Here is a 7,605-nt window from a genome sequence, read left to right as displayed (position 1 = left end):
AGTGGAGAGGGACTCCTGGTCATTCTACCTATAGTGTTATCTCTAATGTGAAGGCTCGGTGTATGGTCGAGAAAGGGTGTTTGACCTATTTGGCATATGTTCGTGATTCTAGTGCAGAAGTCCCTTCTATTGATTTTGTGCCTATTGTTTGTGAGTTCCCTGAGGTATTTCCTTCAGACTTGCCGGGTATGCCACCCGACAAGGATATTGACTTTTGCATTGATTTGGCTCCGGGCACTCAGCCCATTTCTATCCCGCCATATCGTATGGCCCCGCCTGAGTTGAAAGAGTTAAAGGAGAAGTTGTAAGACTTGCTTGAAAAAGGTTTCATTAGACCTAGTGTTTCGCCTTGGGGTGCGCCGGTGTTGTTTGTTAAAAAGAAGGACGGATCGATGAGAATGTGTATAGATTACCGGCAGTTAAACAAGGTTACAATCAAGAATAAGTATCCATTGCTGATGATTGATTATTATTTTGATCAGCTTCAGGGTGCCAAGGTATTTTCGAAGATTGACTTGAGATCTGGCTACCATCAGTTGAGGATTAGGGCATCTGATGCCCCTAAGACAGCTTTCCGCACTCAGTACGGGCATTATGAGTTATTGGTGATGTCATTCGGGTTGACAAATGCCCCAACAGCTTTTATGGATTTGATGAACCGAGTGTTCAGGTCTTATTTGGATTCATTCGTGATAGTCTTCATTGATGATATTTTGATTTATTACCGCAGCCGGGAGAAGCACGAGCAACATCTTAGAGTGGTTCTTCAGACTTTGAGGGACAGTCAGTTGTATGCCAAGTTTTCGAAGTGCGAGTTCTGGTTGAGTTTAGTGGCATTCCTGGGTCATGTTGTATCAGCGGAGGGTATTCAGGTTGATCCGAAGAAGATTGAGGCAGTCAAGAACTGGCCTAGACCAAATCAGCTATAGTGATCCGGAGTTTCTTGGGATTGGAAGGCTACTATCGTCGATTTGTGGAGGGGTTTTCGTCTATTGCAGACCCGATGACCAGGTTGACCCAGAAGGGTGCCCAGTTCATGTGGTCAGACGAGTGTGAGGCGAGCTTTCAGAAGCTCAAGACAGCTTTGACTACGGCACCAGTGTTGGTTTTGCCCACAGGTTCAGGGCCATATATAGTTTATTGTGATGCATCTTGTATTGGACTTGGTGCGGTGTTGATGCAGGATGGCAAGGTCATTGCCTATGTTTCACGACAGTTGAAGTTCATGAGAAGAACTATCTGGTTCATGATTTGGAGTTGGCAGCCATTGTTCACGCGTTGAAGATTTGGAGGCATTATCTGTATGGGTGGCATGTGAGGTGTTCACGGATCACAAGAGTCTGCAGTACTTGTTCAAGCAGAAGGAGCTAAATTTGAGGTAGAGAAGGTGGTTGGAGCTATTGAAAGACTATGATATCACCATCTTATATCATCCGGGAAAGGCCAATATGGTGGCCGATGCTTTGAGAGGAAGTCAGCCAGCATATGCAGTCTTGCTTATATTCCGATCGGTGAAAGGCTGCTTGCTTTGGATGTTCAGGCTTTGGCCAATTAGCTCGTGAGGTTGGATGTTTCTGAGCCCAGCCGTGTGTTAGCTTGCACGGTCGCTCGTTCTTCCTTATTGGAGCGTATCCGTGATCGGCAGTATGATGATCCTCATTTGTGTGTCCTTAGAGACACGGTGCAGCACGGAGGTGCCAAGCAGGTTACCTTAGGTGATGATGGAGTTTTGAGATTGCAGGGTCGAGTTTGTGTGCCTAATGTGTATGGACTCCGAGAGTTGATTTTAGAGGAGGCCCATAGTTCCCGGTACTCTATTCATTCGGGCGCCGCTAAGATGTATTAGGATTTACGGCAGCATTATTGGTGGCGGAGAATGAAGAAGGACATTGTTGCATATGTGGCTCGGTGTTTGAACTGTCAGCAGGTTAAGTACGAGCATCAGAGGCCTGGTGGTTTGTTTCAAAGGATTGAGCTTCCCGAGTGGAAGTGGGAGTGAATCACTATGGACTTCGTTGTTGGACTCCCACGGACTCAGAGGAAGTTTGACGCAGTGTGGGTTATTGTTGATAGGCTGACCAAGTCAGCACATTTCATTCCTGTGGCAATCTCTTATTCTTCCGAGAGGTTAGTTGAGATTTATATCCGGGAGATTCTTCGTCTTCATGGTGTTCCCGTGTCTATCATTTCTGATCGAGGTACGTAGTTTACCTTACATTTCTGGAGAGCGGATCAGCGAGAATTAGGTACACGGGTTGAGTTGAGCACAGCATTTCATCCTCAGACGGACGGATAGTCCGAGTGGACTATTCAGATTTTGGAGGATATGCTCCGAGCTTGTGTCATTGACTTTGGAGGCTCGTGGAACCAATTTTTGCCTTTAGAAGAGTTTGCCTACAACAACAGCTACCAGTCGAGTATCCAAATGGCTCCTTATAAGGCTTTGTATGGTAGGCAGTGTCGGTCGCCGGTTGGATGGTTCGAGCCGGGAAAGGCTCAGTTGTTGGGTATGGATCTAGTGCAGGATGCCTTGGACAAGGTCAGGATTACTCATGATAGGCTTCGTATAGCTCAGTCCAGGCAAAAGAGTTATGCCGACCGCAAGGTTCGTGATTTGGCATTCATGGTCGGTGAGCGAGTATTGCTTCAAGTGTCATTTATGAAGGGCGTTATGAGATTTGGGAAGAAGGGCAAGCTTAGCCCTAGGTTCATTGTCCCGTTTAAGATTCTTGATCGAGTGGGAGAGGTGGCTTACATACTTGCATTGCCGCCGAGCTTATCAGCTGTGTATCCAGTGTTTCATGTATCCATGCTTCGAAAGTATCACGGCGATCCATCCCACTTGTTAGATTTCAGCACTGTCCAGTTGGACAAGGACTTGTCTTATGAGGAGGAGCCGGTAGCTATTCTAGACCGGCAGGTTCGTTAGTTGAGATCGAAGAGTTTTTCTTCTGTTCGTGTTCAATAGAGAGGTCAGCCCGCTGAGGCATTGACCTAGGAGTCCGAGTCCGATATGCGGATCCGTTATCCCCATCTTTTCCCCTACTCAGGTACTTCCTTCTACTATCCGTTCAAGGACGAACGGTTGTTTTAGAGGTGGAGAATGTGATGATCCAAAAGGTCATCACTTGTTTTAGAGGTAAATTTTGCATTCCGAGGCCTTAAAAACCTCTTTCTATCTTACCTCGATTTACGTGCACAATCTGGATGCGTACCCAGAAAGCCATTATGTGAAAATCTGTGAAAAATGATGAATTTTGACTTTAAAATGGACTTAAGTTGACTTCGATCAACATTTAGGGTAAATGGAGCCGGACCAGTGATATGATGGTCCCGGAGGGGACTTGGGCATATGCCAGGAATCGAATTTGGAGGTCCCAAGCTCGAGAAATAAATTTTTAAAGAAAATTATTTTCTGGAATTATTTATGAGTTTTGGAAATGAAATGTGCTTAATATTTGATGGTATCAGGCCCATATTATGGTTCCAGAGTCCGATGCAGGTCTTATATGTGGTTTAAGTCGAGTCTGTGAAATTTGGTAAGAAACGGACTTGAAATGACGTGAATCTGACCGTATTTGAGAAAAATTGGAAAAATTGAAGTTCTTAAGAAATTTCATGATTTTGATGCTAAATTCATAGTTGTTGATGTAATTTTAATGATTTGAATGCACGAGCGAGTCCGTATGATGTTTTTAAGTAGGTGTGCATATTTGGTTTGGAGCCCCGAGGGCTCGGGTGAGTTTTAGATAGGCCACGGGGCGGATTTTTGGACTAAGAAAATTGCAGGTTTCAGCTGTTTTATTGCAGGCCTGCAGGCATCGCAAATGCAAGGCTGAGTCGCAAATGCGAAACAGCCCAGGCCAGCCCTTCCTCGCAAATGCGAGATTTTTCTTCGGAAATGCGATAGTTCCCCTTTTGGGCCCGTCTTCGCAAATGCGACAGGATGTTCGCAAATCAGACTTCGCAAATGCGATAGTTGCTTCGCAAATGCGAGCTTAGCAGAGTCTGGGTTTGCAATTGCGAACCCTGGTTGCAATTGTGATACCTGCAACCTGTAAATTCATAACTTAGACGCATTTCAACCATTTTTCACACTCTTTCAAAATCAAAATACTCTAGGACAAATTTTCAAAGACAACTTCTTCCCCAAATCGATTGTAAGTTATTTCTAATTAGTTTTCTTCAATCCTTAACATCTTTTCACATGATTTCAACTCAAAATCAATGATTTTCATGGGGGAAATTGAGTGTTTTGGGTAGAACCTAGGTTTTTTAAAAATTGGGAATTTGGACCCCGATTTGAGGTCCGATTTTAAAATAAATTATATATTTGGGTTCATGGGGGAATGAGTAATCGGGTTTTAGTTCGAACCTCGAGTTTTGACCATGTGGGCCCGGGAGCGATTTTTGACTTTTTTTTGTAAAACTTATTTTCATGCATTAGAATTGATTCATTTAGCATTTATTGATGTAATTAAGTAACTTGTGACTAGATACGAGCGAATTGGTGGTGAAATTAAGGGGTAAAGCGATAGTTGATCCTTGAATTGTGTTCGTGGCATCGAGGTAAGTGTTTGGTCTAACCTTAGCTTGAGGGATTAGGAGTTGTGTCCTATTTGCTACATGTTACTTGTTTAGTACGACGTGTAGGCATGGTGATGAGTATCTATACGTTGGTGTCAAGCATGACCGTGAGTCTTAAATTGAAATTGTTGTGTTCTTAATAAATACTACAAATGCCTAAGTTGTTGATTCTCTGTGTTGAACAAGGATTATAATTATTCTTGTGGGAATTACTTATGATTGAGTATTGGTGTTAGTTAAAGTAGTTAGATGTTGGAACAAGTTTGGTTATAGCTGCTTTTCCCTTGCTAGGACGTATTTACTATACTGTTGATTCCCTTGCCGGGATAGTGTTGTTTTTTTATTGATCCCTTGCCGGGACTCTTGTTGTGATTAGTGTTGAACTGTATATGTGGATCGGGTTGTGCGCCGCAATAATATTATATTTGGATCGGGTTGCACACCGCAACAATATTATAATTAGATCGGGTTGCACGCCGCAACAATATTATGCTTGGATCGGATTGCATGCCGCAACAATGATATAATTGGATCGGGTTGCACGCTGCAACAATAGTATAATTGGATCGGGTTGCACGCCGCAATAGTGATAAATAATATGGATCGGGTTGCATGCCACAACAGTATTATTATGCTTTGGGATCGGGTTGCGCACCGCAACAATTGAGAATACAAAGTGTTTATGGATTGGTTACGAGTTCCTTATTGTTTCGCTGTAAATTCTAGATTGTCTTTTGCTTTTCTCTTAATTTACTGTTGGTAGTGATATTCCCCCGCAGTATGTACCCCCTCCCTTTTTTACTTGTTTATTCCTGTTTTATTTTCCGCTGCATATTATATAACTGCACAGGTTTATCTGGTAGTCTGGTCCTAGCCTCGTCACTACTTCGCCGGGGTTAGGCCAGGAACTTACCAGCACATGGGGTCGGTTGTGCTGATACTACACTCTACACTATATGCAGATCCCGGAGTGGCAGCTTTTGGACCGTAGCTTTGGGTGGCTGGCTTCAGTCCAGTTAGAGATCCCAAGGTAGTCCTGCAGGCATCCGCAGGCCCGGCGTTCTCTTCTATCTTCATATGTATTCTATTTTCATTTACTTCAGAGACAGATTGTACCTTTCTTTACAAACACTTGTATGTAGTACTCTTAGTTGGTCTGTGATATTGTTGGTCCGTGATATTGTGACACCGGATTCCGGGTGTAAGCACGTGATTTTTGCCCTATATGAGAATTACTCCCAAAAAATTCAAAAATAAAATGATTTTCCATGGTGTGCAATTTTGTGATATTTTTGGATAATTATTTGTATTTGTCTGTGCATGTTTATTTGTTAAATTAATAAAAAATACAAAAATATGTCTCATTTTGCATGTAGGATTTAATTCTACAATTGTTAGTAATTAAATTTGTTTTACAAAAAAATGAAAATTACAAAAATAGGCATCTTTTGCATTTTTAGCATTTAATGTCCAAATATATAATTTTATGCTTAATTATTACTTAATTATGCGTTAATTGTTATTGGGAGTTAATTTGCGCTTTTATAACTTATTTTAGTTCTTAATAATAATTTAAGGATTTTTAGAATTTAGTTTTAGAAAAATAAATAAGAGAGCTTGAATCAGAGAAAAGAGGACAGAAGACAGAAGAAAATTTTAAGAGAGAGGAAATTCCGAAAAAATACTAAGACTTTAGAAAAATAAAAAGAAAAACATTCTGGAAATTCAAAAGAAGAAGAGTATACACCTGATATACAATCCAAATATTCTGATATACGGATTCAGAAATTAAGGGTTAAACACTAACTAGTCTTTCAAAATCTGAAAAGATTCCCTTTGCTTCTGTCCGTTAATTGTTGTTGATGTGTCTGGATTTTTGTCTTGATTTTAAAATCTGTCACTAAGTTTCTCGTTGTTGGTTGTTACTGGTTGCTGGGGTTGCTGTTGTTGTATGCTACTGAATTTCTGCTGATCTCCCTTTTCTTTTGCTTCCAATATCAGGTACACAACTGACACGCTGATTATTGTAAACTGAAACAGGAAGCATGAATACGAAAAAATGAAGAGTTGAAGTTCTAAATTTATTTAATTATATTCTGAATTTTATTTGTATATATAAATTATTTAGCTTACAAAAATCAGAATCATGTAGCTATTTAATATATATAGTGGAACATCTGACGATAGCTTAACGGATGAACTATCTATATATATTGCCTAAAAATAAATGAATGGTGTAGCAACTCCGTCTAGTTAAAAATCAAACGAATAGGCCATTTCGAACTTGTAGGAATATTGTTTAGTTAAATAATATTGGTTAATTTCAGCATGTAAATGGTTTAGGATTAAAATTAGATTGCTAAGTTTTTTTTTAATTTGACAAACTGAGAACATGCCTAGTATAATGTAACTAGGTAGCAACATGTGAATAAGACGACCCAGGTCTAGTTTTATGTCATACACGTTGGGCCTGGGCCCGCATTGGCAACGGACTGTCCTGCTTGCATCATTTTCAGAATTTATGAATCATATTCGAAACCCAACTATAACAACTCAAGCATGTAAATAAATTAAGACCTTTTCTCTTTCATTTTATAGAGACATAATAGGAAAATGTAGTCATTGTAGGTTTATCCTTTCATAAAATGAGACGAGTCTCACCAAATAAAACAATGCAAATTGCGGGGCCCTCAATAACTGGTCACAATAAAATACTTAGAATTTGGGATGGACTGTTTAGTGAATTTCACTGTCTTCCCCAAAGACAATAAACGCGTTAGACTCTTTAGGCGCGACTTAATTAAATTACATTCTTAAACTCGGGTGCGCATTTATGTGACCCAAATTCAAATCTCAACGGAGTCGGAATGTATTAACAACCATGGGTGCATTGACTGTGACGTGGTTCGAGACGCATTTTCACGACGTTGTAATTCTATAAAAATGATAAATAATAAAAGCGGTTTAAACTTAGTGAAAGCACATAAGTAATAACATGTATTAAATCAGATATCTAGC

The sequence above is a fragment of the Nicotiana tabacum genome, chromosome 1 (assembly GCF_000715075.1).
Source record: "Nicotiana tabacum cultivar K326 chromosome 1, ASM71507v2, whole genome shotgun sequence".
Taxonomy (NCBI): domain Eukaryota; kingdom Viridiplantae; phylum Streptophyta; class Magnoliopsida; order Solanales; family Solanaceae; genus Nicotiana; species Nicotiana tabacum.
This window is presented reverse-complemented; position numbering follows the sequence as displayed.